A 20,177-nucleotide genomic window follows, 5' to 3' on the forward strand; every position below is an offset into this window, starting at 1 on the left:
ACAAATACTTTTTGGCAACACATTTGATTTTATAGAAAAGATGGATGGAGAGGAAAAAATGGGGGGGGGGGGTAGGAGGACAAGAGGAGATGTAATAAAGATTGTGATGATAAGCAACAGCAACATCGATGGTATAATTCAATTGGCGGGGAAAAAAATTGAGTATCAGCAGACTCATAAGGGATGGATAATTTTTGACCATGAATCAAAAAAGTTAAATTAAAGGGACAGTAATATTAAAATTAAACGTTCATGATTCAGATGGAGCATGCAATTTTAAACAAATTATGAATTTTCGTCTATTATCAAATGTGTTTTGTTTTTTGGTATGTTAATTCCTAACTGGGCTCCGAAGCAGCAATGCACCACTGGGAGCTAGCTGAACACATCTGGTGAGCCAATGACAAGAGGCATATATGTGCAGCAGTCAGTCACCAGCGAGTTCCCATTAGTGAAATCATGTTCCTGATACCTTTTGTTGTGGCCAATCAGAAGCAATTGTCTAAAGCGAAATCTGAGATTCATTGTAGCATTTTCCCATACACAGACAATCTTCCCTTTGGGGGAGAGTGCAGTTTTCCCAATAAATTACAGCAATAGCAGGTTAAAAATAATAAATGAAACTGTGTTGTTCTTTTTTTTAGTATGCTTAGTTAAATGTTTTATGGGGGAGTATGATTGCATCCAATGCCCCTTTATAATCGTCTTCCCCACTTTCTGAGCAAATGTACCCTTATTAATAAATTTCCATAATTTAACTTGAACATATTTTTTAATCTTTGAAAATGTGAATATGTTTTCATATAGTAGTGGTAGTTTACATTTGGCAATTGCATTAAAGGGACACTAAACCAATTTTTTTTTCATGATTCAGACAGAGCAGGCAATTTTAAGCAACTTTCTAATTTACTCCTATTATCAATTTTTCTTTGTTCTCATGATATCTTGATTTGATAAAGCAGTACTGTAAGCTTTAAAACTGGCCCATTGTTTGTTCAGCACCTGGGTAGCACTTGCTGATTGGTGGCTAAATGTAGCAAACCAATCAGCAAGCGCTACCCAGGTGCTGAACTAAAAATGGGCCGACTCCTAACCTTTTATTACTGCTTTTTCAAATCAAGATAACATGAGAACAAAGAAAAATTGATAATAGGAGTAAATTAGAAAGTTGCTTAAAATTGAATGCTCTATCTGAATCATGAAAGAAGAAAAAAATGGGTTTAGTATCCCTTTAATTATTTATGAGAGAGCAGCACCAGGGAAGTAACGATTCTGCTCGAGCAGAACAATATACATTTAACAGTAAATTGTAGAACTTGTGTATATCCACAACGTTACAGGCATTTATGCAACTAACTTCAAATAAACAGAGGAACAAATCTGGTTCCTAGAAACGTTGGATTGCTAGAACGTAAGAAAAAAATAAATAAAATAGGCAACAAATTGCATTGTATTTAATGCCAGGATAGAACGCTGGGCAGGAACTGTGGTAATCCTCTTGTCTGTAGTTAGGGGACTCTTTATACTGATACCAAGCTTGTGTTCTATAATAAATCATGTATCTTGGTTGGCTGTATTAATTATTTGTCTGAAGCTGTGCCTAATCCACCTTAAGTGAACAAAGCGGAGAGCGGCTGACAGAGGCAGGGCGGGGTTTGCTTGGTGTGTTGGTTCGGGAGACAGAGGGATACAGGCTGTGCTGGGGAAACACAATCTGCTATGACAGCGGTGTTCCCCGGTCCCTTACATTTGGATTTAGGAACATTGGAGCGTGAGTGTCCGGTACTCTCAGCAGCCCAGACCCGCAAAGCATGTGCCGGGACCGATCTCCGGGGCATCCTGTGAGCGGTAAGAGCGCCTCCTTGTCCCTTGCTCCGGCTGTAGCTCAGTGACCTTATGATAGGGTTTGCACATTACCTCACAGGTGCACACCAGCTGATCCAAGCTGCTGCTGGTGGGTGGTGACTTTAGCAATGGTAGCCATTCTGCCCATGCACGCTCCTTGCATCACCTCTCGTTTCGACATGAAGAGTCCTTTATGGGGCAGTTGGAGGCTGGTGCAGGATGGTGGGCATAGGGTCATTCGGGGAAATGTGCAAAGGGCCACACACAGTGTGACATATTACATACACACAACAACACTGCAGGAGTGCTATTCCCATCTGGCATTTTGTTGTGAGATGAATGGTCTCATTTCAGTGATGATATGCACTGATAATATAAATGCACATCTTGCCATGCCTGTGTAAAAGTGAATGACTGGTGTAGACAAAAGTCTTGGTTTCACATTACACATTTGCAGTGGCTTAAATCTATTAGAATTTAGAATGAAAATGTCTAAGGTTGATCAACCAGGATGGTATGTAAACCAGTAGGTTGGACTCAGGGCTCTGTGACAGTGTCTATGGGCAAGAACATTTGTTTTTTATGTCAGTGGTTGTAACACAGAAATCTACCTTCACTTATCAGTCACTACAACTATGTGCTATTGAACCTTGATATTAACCCCTTGGCTGAGATAGCTGCTGTTTTGCAGCCTTCTGGGAGTCAATAGGTTAAACCCAATGTTTGGAATCCCTTAATATTCAGACCGTATATAGTCATTATTCCACACATACGCCTCCTGAACGCCTGTCTGTGTCCCTGCACTGTCTTAGCATGGAGTGAACAGTGCTAGTGCCTCTGTGCTGGTGCTGCTTGCTGTGGGTGGTGCTATATATTGGATTGTATATGGACATCAGTGTGATGATGAAATTCCCCTGGATTCACTAACAATTCAAAGGTCTGTGGCTGTGCAAGAATTAGATCTCCTTTTCTACATAGCTGAATCCCCCAAATCTGGGTAAATCACACATTAAATCACTTCCATTGGGCCATAATTGTCTCACTGGAGAGTTACATAATTTGTTAGTGAATCTAAGGGACTACTTCCTGACATATTATTGTGAGCCATTATTTTATAGAGTGACCATTATTTCATTTTGGTGCCTGCAGCACAAAAGCTTTATGGGGTTTTTTTTTCTTCTTCTTCTAGTGAAAGTAAACAAATAGCTATAACGTGTAATTCACTGGCTGGGTGCCAGTTATAATATAACATTCACTTTTAAAGCTTGAACAAAACATTGTAATCAAATAGGACAGCTATAAATTATGTTGTTGAAACATAATATATTGTAATGAACCCCTCAGCTGCTGAGCTGGACTATAAAATAAATTTAATAAATCTAAGAAGTCACTTGATGTTTTGAAGCTTTTGTTTGTCATTTAGTTTTTCTGTTAGTACTTGCACAGCCAAAACCCACTCACATAATTTCATTAATTGTGTTATTTATAAAATCTGTAAAGCCTAGAGAAAATATTTAATGGACAAAATGCTATTTTACCTACTTGTTAGAAGGATAGAAAGGTCAAAAATGAAATATGCATCAATATATTTAATTTTTAAATCGAATAGTTTTTGCAATATACTTCTATTACCAAAACTGATTCCAGTAAACATAATTACAGTTTTAGTCACGTATGCTATGTGAGACTAGAAGATCAGGATTCAAACACTGTGTCATACAAGCCACTGCTGACTCTCTGAGAAGGTGTGGTATTTGAATGCTGGTGCATGGGACACTCACAGCATATGTGTGTATGCTGCTGAAAGCCAGTAATACCATTTACTAGAAGCATTTTTGCTAATGGAATTATATTGCAAACATGTTTTTATTTAAATTTTAAACACACTAATGCACATTATAATTTTGACCTTTATATCCCTTTAAATAGCTGAATCTGTGTGGTATTTAATAGTTAAACGTGCTAGGTCTCCTAGGGTGTAAATGTTAAAATAATGTTATAGAATGGTATGGGGAGAGCCGGGGGTTATTTTGGCTTAGGCCAACTGCTGTGCTTAGGGCAGAACTCTACAAATGTTTATTAATTATATTACAAATCAATGACCCCTAGTTGTCTAGTGGGGGAACATGATTGCTTCATGCATTCTCGGCCTCTGGTTGTGAGAAATATATAAAGGGCACATTTGAGTGTAATTTGTTGAGTGTTGTGTGGTCAGGGGCAGCAGAAAGCCAGGGATGATGAAGAACCCTATTTCATGTTACTTGTAAAATGTAATCAGAACCAATAGGGATAATTTTGATAAGCTTTTGGGGCTGTCATGAAAAATATCATCCTGTCAGCCAGCTATAGAGCAAGCTGTATTAAAATGAGTGGCAGTGAGTCTGAATAAAAAAAAAAACAGGTTTAAAGGGACATTCTAATAAATAAATTGCATAGTCTAATATCTATGTTTTTAAAACCTTAACGGTGGTCACATACCTTGCTTTGCAGCTCCTGAGATGAACATAGCTAGTGAGACAATCAAGAGCACTGGCCCCGACGCAAATAATTATTGTCTTTGTTTTGCTTATTAACTGCAATGCTTGCAGCTCCAGAATGGGACTTTATCTATGCATGTAATCTCTGTTGGGTTAAACACACAGTAATCTAGACTATTAAAAATGACATGCTCTAACCAATTTGTACTAAATACAAATAAATCCGTTTCTTATTTTGGATAGTAGTTCAGATTGTACCCCCATTACATATGCCTAGTATTAGTCCAGCACTGAGTTAGACTAAAAACCTAAGCCAATATAAAAGGCCACAAGTGTAATGTAAAGATGGAATCAGTGTATGTATTTTGTTCAGAAATGATATATGTGGGGTAAACCCACCACCTCTATCTGAAGAAGTGAATAACATGAATTGTTTTATTAGAGCATTTTAGATTTAAACAATTCCCTCCTCAACTACGTTGTGCATTTTTTATCCTGGGGTTGGACAATGTCTATCTGCTAACATGGAGAGTCGGCATTCGCAATTTAATATTGCACTAAATATATTTTGTAAGGATAGCGCTGAGGTTATTCGCCACATCCTCTAGTCATGGGGGATGGGCAAATGTTCTGAAAGTGCAATTCATTTTGTAGAACAAATAGTCCTGTGGACATTCATTTTGGACAATCAATTGTTGTTAAGAAGGGAAATCCATTAAAATTCAGTAATCGATTGTTATTTCTAGTTTTTTAATCTTACTTTGCTTATCAAATGTTCATAATTAGATTGAATATCCACATTTGAAATTTTGAATGTAACATTCAATTTAACAAATACTATTCAGAAGTTCAATAGTTCATGTGGTAGGGAATTTAGTAAATTAATACATAGTAGATTCAAATATATTGATTTCAATTTTTTCTGTTTCAAATATTTCATAATTTGATTTAAATATTAAATTTAAAGAGAGCATTAAAAATACTATTACATTTGTTGTTGAGTTTGAACTGCTTCAATAAAGCTTTTTTTTTAAACAAAAAAAAAATACTATTACAAATATATCGATTCAAATGTGAATATTGCATAATTCAAATAGAATTATTAGATCATTTTGAATCGTATATTACATTTAAAGATGTTAAGAAATACTATTACATTAAATAAATGTTAGAATTTTGTACAAACATTTGAAATTCAAAACAAACAAACTAATTTGATAAAATGTATTTCATTTTTCGAATGTTGCAAAACCTTCGCCCATCCATAGTAATTGGTGCTACCATGTTGAAATCTATCTTTCCCTGCATTCCAGTGCTGATGTGTTTGCACATGTGTAGCACAACTCTTCTTCAGATACATGTAGTGAAACCTAGGTTTAAAAAAAAACGGCACCAATTATTGGAGGAAGGTGCGTGAAATTAGTGTTTAATGTCCCTTTAAGTGGATGCAGAGAGTAGTCTTACAACTACTGCTCTTTAACTTGCATTTGTAGGTTCGCATGAGCAAACCTACACCACAAAGGTTCTGAAACTGCATGTGCACCTTCATAAATGGATAAGGGATTAAGCCATAGTGCAAGTCACATACCTAGTGAGTTCTTATGCTGTTCTGGGTCAGGCTACAGCCAGGTACTGAGGTATATGTACATATGATGCTCCTGATTGGTCCACCAACTGCATCCTTATCTGGAATGACAATGCACAACATGCTTGTGCGCGCCCATAACTATATTTAAACGACTTTGTAAGCGTTAAACACATAGTGAGCATTCACTTAAATATAAAATACTCTAATGGTATAGAGCATTTTATGTTTTCACTGGATCATCCCTTTAAGCCTGTCCTGCAGAGTATAAACCAGTGGTCATAAAGCCCACATCCTTTTTGTGTGTCATGCTCCATGTCAATTAATTATTAACTCGTAGCCTTACCAGTTTGAACCAGAGGGACAGGACTGCAAGAGGACCTCTGAAAGACCCCCCCCCCCCCCCATAAATAGTAAATATACCACTACTCTTGGAATGTACAGGGATATTTTCTATGTAGGATATATGCGGTCCATTAAGTTAAGCATTATACTGCAAAATGTCTGCATTTAAAAGTAATTTTCTTAGCAAAACTTGGTGGGTTCTGGAAAAAAATACACCCCAGCAGGCACACACCCCTTGAAAACCCTCTTGAGTATGAGTATGTGGTCTTTGCTGTGGCCAATCATAGGCCAGATATAAGTGAGTTCCTGCTCTGATTTAATTAATCACTAGGTAGCATGATTAGGCAAACTTTAGGGACACTTAACACATTTCATGCACCGCCCTCTAATCATAGTGACCCATGCTGCCATTATGGAACCTAGGTTACCCTGGAGGTATATAAAAGAGTTGCTGCACATGTGCAAACAGGTCAGCACTGGAATGTAGTGAAAGACAGACTAGAGGGAGGTGGGGAATAGCCTAAATTATATGCTTATAAAATATATTTAGGGCCAGATTACAAGTGAAGCACTAAATATCTCTTTCATGAAAGTGATATTTGCGCTCCACTGTATAATACAAGCGCACGCTAATGTGCACTGTTATTACAAGTTTACAGCAATTGCTGGAAAGCATTGCTCTCACGAGGGCGCGCTTCCATAATCTATCTCGTTCTCATGCCGTCAGAGACGGCATCAGAACATCGCACAGAGAAGGGGGTAAGTAGCGTAGTGATGGCAGCAAATATATATATGTACATATATATTTATATGTTGAAAAGGTGTATATACACATATTAACACATAAAAATATATGTATATATTCATCTACATATATATTTACTGGGAACACACAGTTCCCATAGAAAAAAAAGGCACTTACATTGCGGTCTGATACCCCACTCCCGACCATTGACACTAAAGCATAACAGTAATATGATTTGAGCAAGCAAAATGCCAATGAACACTCACAGACCAAATATTTAGGGATGGATCTGTCCTGTCAGTGTAAAATGGTTGTGATCCATGAGGATTAACATATTTGAAAATACTTCTATCCCTGCCCCGAAAACCACATAATAAACCCTGACAGTCCAAACTGATGAAGTAGTTATCTTACATTAAATGTAAAGATGTTGCACAACTTGTTTTCTTTTTGTTCCTGGCAGTGCCAGAGCTCATCAACACTGATCATTCAGGCTAGACGGGGGCTAACATAGTATGCTTGGTTCACCTTTACTTGACTCTGATTGGCTGCATCAAACTTTCTCAGTCGTTTAAAAAAATAATGGGGCTAGCTTAACTACTTGTTTGTGTTTTTGGGGGTTATTGAGTCATTACAAAACTACATTCATATAATTGCATAGATGCAGTATTATTTCTAATGGGAACAATGCCTTATTTAATTAATTACTTTCAAGTCCCTTTAATAATTTCATTATGTTCCTTTTTGACTCAGAATATGGACCCATTTAACGAAGACTGGATGGACAGGGATCACAGAAAGTGGGCATCAATACGCTGCCCGCATTTCTCATTGCATAAGAGTCTACTTGTGCAATGCCGCCCCCTGTTCACGCTAGCCCAATGATGTGTGAGTAGGGGCTGTCAATCACCCTGGGTGAACAGCATAAAGGTTCCTCTGATGATCGCTGCTTCTTAAAGGGACATAATACTCATATACTAAATCACTTGAAAGTGATGCAGCATAACTGTTCAGGAAAGTATCACCTGAAAATCTCTATGTAAAAAGGAAGATATTTTATCTCACAATTTCCTCAGCTCACCAGAGTAAGTGCTGTGTAAACAGTTATACCTCAGTTGCTGTCCAGCAGCCAATCAGCAGTGCTGAGGTCATGAACTGTGATGTCAGGAGATTTCATACTAAACTTCCTTAAACTGAATAGGAAAATTAACATGAGTGTGCATGAGGCACGCTCCCTTGCAGGTCCCGGGACAGGCATACTGATTTGCTGTTTAAAGTCCTTTACAATGGCGTATGAATACTTAGGACATTTTGAGGTAAAATATCTTTCTTTTTTACATAGAGATGTTCAGGTAATGTTTCTGGTCAGCTTTTTACAGCTATGCTGCATCACTTTTAAGTGTTTCAACATTTGGGTATCATGTCCCTTTAACTATCGGCTCCCTCATGCAAACCTTCAACAAAGGGCCTCCAAAGCTGAAATTAGTGATGCACCAAAATGGAAATTCTGGTCCAAAACCGAACCCGAAAATCCAGGATTCACTTGGCTGAAAACCGAAACCAAAAATTTCTTTTTTTTTTTTTTCAAATTATTTTCAAATATTTTTTTATTCGTTTTTTTTTTCATAATTAGACTATTTAATGAATGAATCTGAATTAAAAACCTGCAAGCCGATAAAATAAAATAACCACACTTTTATTGAAAGTAACACACTAAAATTGGACAAAAATATCTTAAAACAATAATATGCTACACAATAATTTTGCCAAGAAAAAAAACAGGTAAAAAACGATAATGACATTTTCTGCATCCCTACTTAAAACAATATTAAATATCAATATACTGTATTATTCTGTATTTAGTTCTTTGTAACAGAATCTGATTTAACAGTTTTTTTTAACAATTATGCAAATAACGTATAGTCCTAGAAAACTATTATTATAGGCAAAACAGTAAGTCAAGAAATGAATTCAAACAGCAGCTCTAGGCTAGCATCAAATTTTAAATATGCTACTCAATTGTACCAAAATAACAGGTAAAAAAATTTTTTGGTGCATCCCTAGCTGAAATTTAACCCTATGGGGCATATTTATCAATGTGCGAGCGGACATGATACGAAGTAGCATATCATGTCCGCTGCACATCGATAAATTCCGACAGCATACGCTGTCGGCATTTATCATTGCACCAGTAGTTCTTGTGAACTGCTGGTGCAATGCTGCCCCCTGCAGATTCGCAGCCAATCAGCCTCTAGCAGGGGGTGTCAATCAACCCGATCATATTCGATCGGGTTGATTTTTGTCCGTGGCCTCAGAGCAGGCGGACAAGTTATGAGTTATGGAGCAGCGGTCTTTAGACCGCTGCTTCATAACGTCTGTTTCCGGCGAGCCTGTTTCCGGGCATCAAACTGCATACGGAGCTTGATAAATATGCCACTATGTATCTGTGTCTTATATTTTAGCCGCTTTCACTCAAACAGTTCAATAAACCCGCAGAAAAAAATCCCAAAACCATGAAACAGAAACGTACACCTCTTGCCTCAATAAGTACATTACTGTGTTTTCTAGGTATAAGTATGCAAATCGACAAAGATGAAAATGTCAAATAAATAATGAAGTTGCTGGTTCAGTTCAGCATGTGTGTGATGACAGGATGCCAATTAGCTGGTAATTTTTTGGAGTAAAAATTCACTTACTGACACAGCTGTGCATATTTCTTTTGATTCATTAGTTATGTGAAGTACACAGTAGGAATCAGTAGATCCAAAAAAGAAAAAAGTTTTAGTTCGACTTCTGTCTGAGCTTTTGAAATCTGTATCCTTTTATCATGAAACCGGCTATAGCTGAGAGTTATCCTTACATGTAAATTGTAGTAGCATTTACAGGCCTTTTGTATTTACACTATATGTTAAATCATTGTCATTTGAATTGATAACAATGGAAAAGCACAAATAAATGATCATGTTGTTAATACTGATAATATATATTGTAATGCACTTATAAAGTGAAGAACATAACATATAACCTCACTATATAATAATATTACAATGTGCCAGTAAACTCTATGAGCATAAAATAGTCATTTTATATAAGATACAGCATTTTAAAATCTGTACCTATTATTTTAAAGGGGTACATTTATTTATTTGTAATAAACATCATAAAAAATAAATCTATTTAAAGGGTAAATAGAATTTGTACCTAGAATGGCATAAACAGCTCATTTTGTGCATTGGAAAGCAATGAAGACACCACTGCCTTTGGTGCTTCCCACTGACATCCAAATACTTGCTTTTGCAGATGACTCCTGTATTAGGTATTGTTGTGAGCATGCTTGCCATCTAAGCTTATAGGCACATCAAGGATGTTTTTGTCTGAGATAAGTAATTGTTTTTAATATTATGCCCATTAAATAATATATTAACAAAAGTAACTAATTTTACACTAATCCTACTGAAAAATGAATACAATTACTCATCTATTAAAAAAACAAACCAAAAAGAAAACGCTTATCTTAGACTTTAATGGTAAATAAAGTGATAAAAACAAATGTAACTATTTTGATAAAACCCTTTGTTTTTGTTTTTTAATGATGTCTCTTTAAAATAGTAAACCTATTACTTATAATATAATTATCACTGTACCCTGAGTTGCAGACAAGAGTATATAAATAAAATGTGCTGCCTGTCACATTGGACTTTATTATCCTGAAAGCTTGCAATCTAAAACTGCTCAGCCTCAAATAGGCATTAGCTTTCCCTAGATTGTCTCTTGCAAAATTACACTGTGGGGTTGACGCTTGCAGGAACAGACAGGATGCTTATGTATGGCACATAATTGTAGTTTATATGATTCCTTCTGTATAGAGTTATCAGTCACAAAATCAAATTTTCTATTTGGATTAGTAGGATTACATACTAGAACTGTTGGTAAGCGTTAACACTTTGCTACCAGAAGTGCTTAAAGGGACACTAAACCCAATTTTTTTCTTTAATGATTCAGATAGAGCATTTACTCCTATTATCAACATTTCTTCGTTCTCTTGCTATCTTTATTTAAAAAACAGGAATTTAAAGCTTAACAGACGGCTCATTTTTGGTTGAGAACCTGGGTTATGCTTGCTCATTGGTTTGCTAAATGTAGCCACCAATAAGCCAGCTCTATCCAGGGTGCTGAACCTAAAATGGGCTGGTTCCTAAACGTTAAATTCCCTGCTTTTTAAATAAAGATAGGAAGAGAACAAATACATATTGATAGTATGAGTAAATTAGAAAGTTGTGTAAAATTGCATTCTCTATCCTAATCATTAAACTCGAAGAAAAAAAATCATTATTTAGATAGAGAATACAATTTTAAAAAAGTTTCCAATTTACTTCATTTATCAAATTTGCTTCATTCTCATGTTATTCTTTCTTGAAGGGATACCTAGGTAGGTAGTGTGTGCACATACCTGAAGCACTACATGACAGGAAATAGTGCTGCCATCTAGTGCTCCTGCTAAAGTATAACATTGTTGCAAACCTGCTGCCATATAGTGCCGTAGACACGTGCACACTCATTAGCTTACATCCCAGCTTTTAAACAAAAGATAGCAAGCAAACAAAGAAAATTTGATAACAGAAGTAAATTGGAAATTTGTTTAAAATTGTATGCTCTATCTGAATCATGAAAGTAAAAAAATTGTGTTTTATGTCCCTTTAAAGAAAACAATTGGGTTTAGTATCCCTTTAACATATTTGTCACTGGAAAGTCTAAATGCACCACCAGTTTTATTTTCAGGAAGCAACCTTTGAGAGTCCATCAATCTTTGTAGGACCTCTTGCTTGTAATCATAATACCGAATAATTTATAGTTCAGTCAATCAGTTTCAAGTACATGTATCTACAATAACAATTATATCATTTTACTTTCTCAGTTGGTCCTTGTTGCATGCAGACCTTGCCAATGCTTTAATTCAAATTAGCAGCATGCCTGTATGATTTCTGATTGCCAATTTGCATAGCAGTACAGGTCCAAGACTTATCCCCCAATGGATTATTAGAGTACCCTTATCTGGATGCAAGTTAACAACCTAAGGACGTGTACTAATATTTTAGTACAAAACTGTAGTTGAGCCTTGACAAACTTGTATTTAAATTTGATTTTTTTACATTTTAGATTTTTCTTATTGACTTTTTAGAAATACAGGTGTCAACGCAAATTAGCACAGTGGATTATCTTTTTTTGTGTTTAATTGGACAATCGAGTCAAAATAAAACTTTCATGATTCAGATAGAACAGGCAATTTTAAACAACATTCCAATTATTCCATTAACAAAATGTGCACAGACTTTTTAAATTATGCTCCTACTGAGCATGTGCAAGAATTCACAGAATATACATATATGCATTTGTAATTGGCTGATGGCTGTCACATGATACAGGAGCAGTGGCAATAGACATAACTTTAACATTTGTAAAAAAATAATAATAAATAATCTATTACTAATTTGAAGTTCAGACTAAGTGCAATTGCATTGCCTTATCACGTGTTGTTTATGCAAATCTACTGTATTTACTGGTCCTTTAATCCAGACGGTAATGTATTTGTGTGTTCTGCATTGCATAGAATTATCTTCCAAAACTGCAAATAGAACTTATTAAATTGCCCAGATATTGTGTACTTTCATTCTTGCTTTCAAAGACATATTCTGGTGCCAGAAGTAAGAAGTTTTGCTTAGCTACCCGGATTTCTTAATTACTTTACAAAGCGAAACACTTTGTGTGTTTAAACTGTTTTGTTACAAATGGAAAAGTTGCCAATTTAAAGTAAAAGTAATGAAGAGTTTTTATTTTCTCTAGACAAATTTGTTCAGAATTTAGGAGTTAGCATAAAACCTATATATATACTGTATGTGTGTATATATATATATATATATATAGTTAATATTTCATCCACCCAGGGTGCTTCCATGATATTGATAGTGATAAAGAATAGGGATGCACTCGCCAGGATTTCCAAAATTACCTTTAAAGGGACATTAAACACTTTGAGATGATCATATAAAATGATAAATTGTATATAATAAAACAACTCTGCAATATACTTTCATTATTTATTTTGTCCTCTTTGCCTGTAATTCCATTCTGAAATTGTGAGCTTTTCAGTTCCTGTTAGAAATGGAAGTGCAGAACACTGTTAAATCCAGCACAACCATTGGCTGCACACTCTAGTGACCTATTTATAACTGACCCTAATTGGCCACAGCAGAGAAGGTAACACAAGTTACAACATGGCAGCTCCCAGTGTTTTATAGACACTAAACCTTTACACTTATTTTGTCACTTTTTAAAAAACTAATGAAACTTTAAAAAATACATCTACATGTTAGTCATGGACTAATCTTTTCTTTGAATGCATCATTCTATCTAGCATGTATTTAATGTTTAATGTCCCTTTAATGTAATGTTGCGGGGTGTTACCCCCTTCGTCAGACAATACAAAATATTGGAAATCCTGGCAAGTGCATCCCTATTCTTTATCACTATATATATATATATATTATATTATATTATTATGATCCCCCTCTTGAGGTTTCCCAAGAAAACTGCCTCAAACCCCCTTCTCCTCTCCAGTTCCGCTTCTCTTCTTCCCCTGCTTCTGCTCATATGGGCCACTCCATCCTTTGCTCCCATAGTGGCCTGTGTGGTGCTTGTTGTCAGTCACACAAGAGGCAGCAGCATTCAGCAGTACTCATTGATAGCAATGAACACAGTGTGGAACTCCTAGGTATGCAGTGAGAACCTGCAGGTAAAGCTAAATACAGTGAGATGAGAGAGGAGGGCATGGGAGAGCTTCCAAGCAACCTGTACATGCACAGTTCTTATGCTGGTTTCTCATGCTTTTCTCTTTCTGTCCTTAAAGGGATAGTAAAATAAAAATTGAGCTTTCATGATTTATGCGATTTTAAAAAATATCAAATTATTATCTAAGTAATGCTTGGTTGAAGAGTATACATGGGTAGGCTCATAGGAGCTCAGAAGCACACACTTCTTTAGCATTTTATGACAGCAGTGTTTGCAGCAATGTATAACATCTCTACAAATGTTGTTGCAATCACTCCTGCCATAGATTACTAAAGATGCATGCACGCTCCTATGAGCCTACCTAGGATTATTCTTTAACAAAAAATATCAAGAGAACAAAGCAAATTTGATATTAGAAGTAAATTGTGTATAATTATCCAAAACATGAAAGTTTAACCCTTACCCTGCTCACATGCCTACTTAAAGGGACAGTAAACAACTTGAGATTTGTATATAACATGTTTAGTTATGTATAATGAAACAACTTTGCAATATAATTTAATTATTAATCCCCCACCCTTTCATTTAATTTAGTTCTGAAAATTGAGCCAGAACGCTCTCTATAATATTATGATTGTGGTTAGCCTTGTTGTCTGCTGACTAAAGCCCAGATTGGCTCCTACAAATAAAGCAAATGGTAGGTGGAGTATGGCAATTAATAAACAATATAAACAATTGCAGTAGAAAGAATGTTAATGTGCTATTGGCCGACATGTTATTCTATAGCAACACAACAGAAACGTCTTGTAATTAAAAAGTGTTTTTCTGTACTAGTAACTAGTCTTAGGCTGCAACTGGGAAACTGCAAATACTAGCACACTGCAGCCTATCAGGATGTTGTAGCCACACTTTTTTCAACATATATGGTGCCCACAAAATGGTCAGATTCATTCATAAAATACAAAGATACAAGCACATGATAAACAGTGTTTATGAGGATTGAAGGGTCCCACAACCAACAAGACATATTAGACACTTAGTACTGACATAGGTTCAAAAGAAATGGCACCCATAATTAGAGAGAGGTGCATGAAATGTATTTAGAGCTTAATATTCAAAACCTTGCCGGCATGGAGAGAAAAACACACAAAATCTTTGGGATTTTTTTTAGACCTTGTATTGTAATGTAGGAGTCTCTCTTTCCTATAAAGACCACTACATAGCAACATAAACATTTCTCAAGATAAAATTTGTGATTCTACATTTTTTTAAGGGCCTGTGAGGTTTTGAATATCAGGCCTTAGTGTTTAGATGCACTTTTATAGATTTATATATACTGAACTGATCCAGCCTCCACATAACATTCTTAGGGGCCGATTGGCCCCTGATGATCAAAGCGTTAGGGTAATGGTAATATTTTAAGGGATCTTTTATGGGATCAAGATTGCATGTGAAATTTTCAAAAGAGCTTAAATCAGTGTTTTAACCCCTGCACTATCGGGGACTTTCAGAGAAGAACTTGCCCAAAATACCATATCATTTTTAGCATTTTTGGTATTACCCCATTTAAACAGAAATAGAGCATTGTTTTCTTTTATTTATCTGTCAAAACTATATATTTTGTTTAAGCGGACAACTTAAGGTATTGATCTAGGTCCATTTTGGTATATTCATTCCACTATTTTACAGCCAAATGCGATCATATAAAAAAAAAAAAAAAATTCACAAACTTTGGTTTTCTCACTGATATTATTTACATACTGCTTGTACAATCATGACACAAATGGTTGTAAAAGCTTTTCTGGGATCCCCTTTGTTAAGAAATAGCAGACATGCATGGTTTTGCCATTGCCTTTTAGTAATTAGAAGGCTGCTAATTGGAGCAGTGCACCACACCTATGAAATTCCTGACAGTGAGGAGGTTAATCGGGTAGCTTGTAAGGTTAATTAATTTTAACTTAAAGGGACAGTTTACTCAAAAATTTTCTCCCCTTTAATTTGTTCCCAATGATCCACTTTACCTTCTGGAGTGTATTAAATTGTTTACAAGTAGCTCCTTTACCCTTATATTGGCATTTGAATTGTTAATTTAGCATGTGGTATCCCCACCTATTCTGAAAGTTTCTGGCCGCGTGTACCAGCTATAGATAAGCTTTGTAAACACAGCCAGCAGAAGAAATTACACTCCCAGTGTTATAAAGCAGAGATAAGGTAATAAAATGTTGATTTTCCATTGTTGTCTCAAAGTATTGGTGATTGTTTTAAGGACAGATATAAGATAAAGAAGCAGGTATATGTGCACAATGTGATACAGTAATGAGATCTGATGATACCTACAAGCTCAACCTATTTTATTAGGCTGTGGCTTCAAAACACAAAATCAGAGCTTTAATATACAGAAATAAACCTTAAAAAGCTAATTTTCATAATTTTTTTACTCTGCAGTTGGTAAAAAAGCAATTGTAAACACATTAAGGGAAAAACTATTTTACAGTATACTGTCCCTTTAAGTGTAGAGATTACCCTCCCACCTGACACCTCCTGATCCCTCCCAAACAACTCTCTTTCCTCCTTACTCCCCACTGGTCACCCCCCATCTTAGGTACTGGCAGACATTCTGCCAATATGAAATTATAGGACAATTTTTTTTTTATTCATTAAAAAAAAAATATATATTTTCTGCAGTGTAGGATCCCACCTTATCCTCCCCCTCTAACTAGTGCCCACCATCTTAGGTACTGGCAACTGTCTGCCAGTACCTATAAAACACTATATATATATATATATATATATATATATATTTATTATTATTATTATTATATATTTTTTTTACTTTTTGTAGTGTAGTGGTCCCTCCACCTCTCCTCCTTCCACGTTCGTTAGTTAGGGATCCACCACATCCCCCACATTACCTTTTTTCTGTAGTGTAGCTCCCTTCCCTCCCTTTCCCTTTATTCCCCCCCCCCACATTGTAGGGCCCCACCACTCCCTTCCCCTCCCAGATTCCCTCCCACACCTCCCGCCAGCACCAGCAGATGATCGTTACAGATAGTGACACACACAGTGAAACTTAATTTATATATGTGTTATTTGAGCTGTTACTACATAGAAGCCAGTTTGTTTTAGTAAATGCACAGTCTATGTTGTGTAAACTAGAATATGTCCGCTACCAGCAGCATTCGGCTCTATTCGGAGCTGGATATCTTTGTGTGAAAGTGCAGCACACAAAGATCTGGATTTTCACATACTTCAAACACAGCCCCTCATTCCTGGAGCAATAGTGATAATTTTATTGTAATATATAAATGTTAAGGAATGTTCAGGAAGCCACTACCCGGACATTTACTTCTAGTTTCTAAAGGTTTTTTTGTTTTCTTCTCTCTTCTTCTCATCTCTCTCTCATGTTCCTGCTAAAAAAAAAACCATAAGCAGCTGCTAATCACACACATATATGTCCAGGCATACCTCGGAGACAACCGCAATAAAGTGAATATCACAATAAAGCGAGTCACACAAATGTTTTGGGTTCCCAGGGCATATAAAAGTTATGTTTACACTATACTGTAGTCTATTAAGTGTGCAATAGCATTACGTCTGAAAATTATGTACATACCTTAATTAAAAAATACTTTATTGCTAAAAAAATGCTAACCATCATCTGAGCCTTCAGTGAGTCATAATCTTTTTGCTGGTGGTGTGTGTGTATATATGAAGGGGTGAATGCCCGAAACGTCACTTTCTATGGAATAAATATCCACTATACTGTAAGTCCAGAGAGTGCTGATTTATTTGTTTAATACTGGATTTTACTATAGCACCCTGACTATTATTGAACTAGTTTGTGAGAGTGCACCTATACAACTTGTGTGTGTGTGTGTGTGTGTGTGTGTAAATAAATATATATATATATATATATATATATATATATATATATATATATATATATATATATATATATATATATATATATATATATATATATATATACACACATACAAATATGTGTGTGTGTGTAAAGTAGGACCGCACTCACTGGATTATATAAAGACAGAAAACAATTTTATTTTTGGTTTTATATATATATATATATATATATATATATATATATATATATATATATATATATATATATATTCTAGTCGGAAGATGCAGCACTCTCACAAACTTTAAATAGTATTAATACCAGGGTGCACCAGTGATAATATAGATGAATGAAGAAAATGCACTCTCTGGATTTATAAATTCAACAAGCTTTACTCCGTGGCGTTTTGAGGTTTTCACCCCTTCCAGAGAGTGCATGTATGTGTGTGTGTCTATATATATATATATGTATATGTGTGTGTCTATATATATATATATATATATATATATATATATATATATATATATATATATACAGGGAGTGCAGAATTATTAGGCAAGTTGTATTTTTGAGGATTAATTTTATTATTGAACAACAACCATGTTCTCAATGAACCCAAAAAACTCATTAATATCAAAGCTGAATAGTTTTGGAAGTAGTTTTTAGTTTGTTTTTAGTTATAGCTATTTTAGGGGGATATCTGTGTGTGCAGGTGACTATTACTGTTCATAATTATTAGGCAACTTAACAAAAAACAAATATATACCCATTTCAATTATTTATTTTTACCAGTGAAACCAATATAACATCTCAACATTCACAAATATACATTTCTGACATTCAAAAACAAATCAGTGACCAATATAGCCACCTTTCTTTGCAAGGACACTCAAAAGCCTGCCATCCATGGATTCTGTCAGTGTTTTGATCTGTTCACCATCAACATTGCGTGCAGCAGCAACCACAGCCTCCCAGACACTGTTCAGAGAGGTGTACTGTTTTCCCTCCTTGTAAATCTCACATTTGATGATGGACCACAGGTTCTCAATGGGGTTCAGATCAGGTGAACAAGGAGGCCATGTCATTAGATTTTCTTCTTTTATACCCTTTCTTGCCAGCCACGCTGTGTAGTACTTGGACGCGTGTGATGGAGCATTGTCCTGCATGAAAATCATGTTTTTCTTGAAGGATGCAGACTTCTTCCTGTACCACTGCTTGAAGAAGGTGTCTTCCAGAAACTGGCAGTAGGACTGGGAGTTGAGCTTGACTCCATCCTCCACCCGAAAAGGCCCCACAAGCTCATCTTTGATGATACCAGCCCAAACCAGTACTCCACCTCCACCTTGCTGGCATCTGAGTCGGACTGGAGCTCTCTGCCCTTTACCAATCCAGCCACGGGCCCATCCATCTGGCCCATCAAGACTCACTCTCATTTCATCAGTCCATAAAACCTTAGAAAAATCAGTCTTGAGATATTTCTTGGCCCAGTCTTGACGTTTCAGCTTGTGTGTCTTGTTCAGTGGTGGTCGTCTTTCAGCCTTTCTTACCTTGGCCATGTCTCTGAGTATTGCACACCTTGTGCTTTTGGGCACTCCAGTGATGTTGCAGCTCTGAAATATGGCCAAACTGGTGGCAAGTGGCATCTTGGCAGCTGCACGCTTGACTTTTCTCAGTTCATGGGCAGTTATTTTGCGCCTTGGTTTTTCCACACGCTTCTTGCGACCCTGTTGACTATTTTGAATGAAACGCTTGATTGTTCGATGATCACGCTTCAGAAGCTTTGCAATTTTAAGAGTGCTGCATCCCTCTGCAAGATATCTCACTATTTTTGACTTTTCTGAGCCTGTCAAGTCCTTCTTTTGACCCATTTTGCCAAAGGAAAGGAAGTTGCCTAATAATTATGCACACCTGATATAGGGTGTTGATGTCATTAGACCACACCCATTCTCATTACAGAGATGCACATCACCTAATATGCTTAATTGGTAGTAGGCTTTCGAGCCTATACAGCTTGGAGTAAGACAACATGCATAAAGAGGATGATGTGGTCAAAATACTCATTTGCCTAATAATTCTGCACTCCCTGTGTGTGTGTATGTATATATATATATATATATATATATATATATATATATATATATATAATAAAACAGATAAGATTTATTCAATAAAACAGATAAGATTTTATGCTGCAGCCCTTAGTTATCTTGGATGGGAAAAGTATAGATTCAGACTGTCAATTCTGAATGCATCACATATGTGCAGAGCGCTTGACAGCAGGATAGGAAGGAAATAGTCCCAGTGCAGTAGTCAGAGGCCACAGCTAGTATATTGAAAAATAATAAAAACCTGAACCTTCCATGGGGACAAACTGTTAGGGGTGTGTAGCAGCTATGTGAAATAACACATCATCACACGAGTAAGGTAGAAATTCTGTTTAGTAATGGATTTTAAAGTTCTTTGATAAAGCAGTGGTCATCAAGGTGGAGCTTTTGGTTTGTTTTTCACATCAAAATCTGTTTTCATTCAAAT

At 36.0% G+C, this 20,177-nt stretch overlaps 1 protein-coding gene across 1 annotated transcript in view; it reads left to right on the forward strand.

Moving 5' to 3' along the window:
* Positions 1 to 1,682: 1,682 nt before the first annotated feature.
* The window catches only part of DTNA (dystrobrevin alpha), a 685,079-nt gene continuing 666,584 nt past the window's right edge, over positions 1,683 to 20,177 (forward strand). The window contains exon 1 of the mRNA XM_053715018.1: positions 1,683 to 1,848. The gene's annotated coding sequence lies outside the window, so the exon portion shown is untranslated. The remainder of the gene's footprint in view (positions 1,849 to 20,177) is intronic.

Source organism: Bombina bombina, chromosome 5 (assembly GCF_027579735.1).
Source record: "Bombina bombina isolate aBomBom1 chromosome 5, aBomBom1.pri, whole genome shotgun sequence".
In the NCBI taxonomy this organism is placed as follows: domain Eukaryota; kingdom Metazoa; phylum Chordata; class Amphibia; order Anura; family Bombinatoridae; genus Bombina; species Bombina bombina.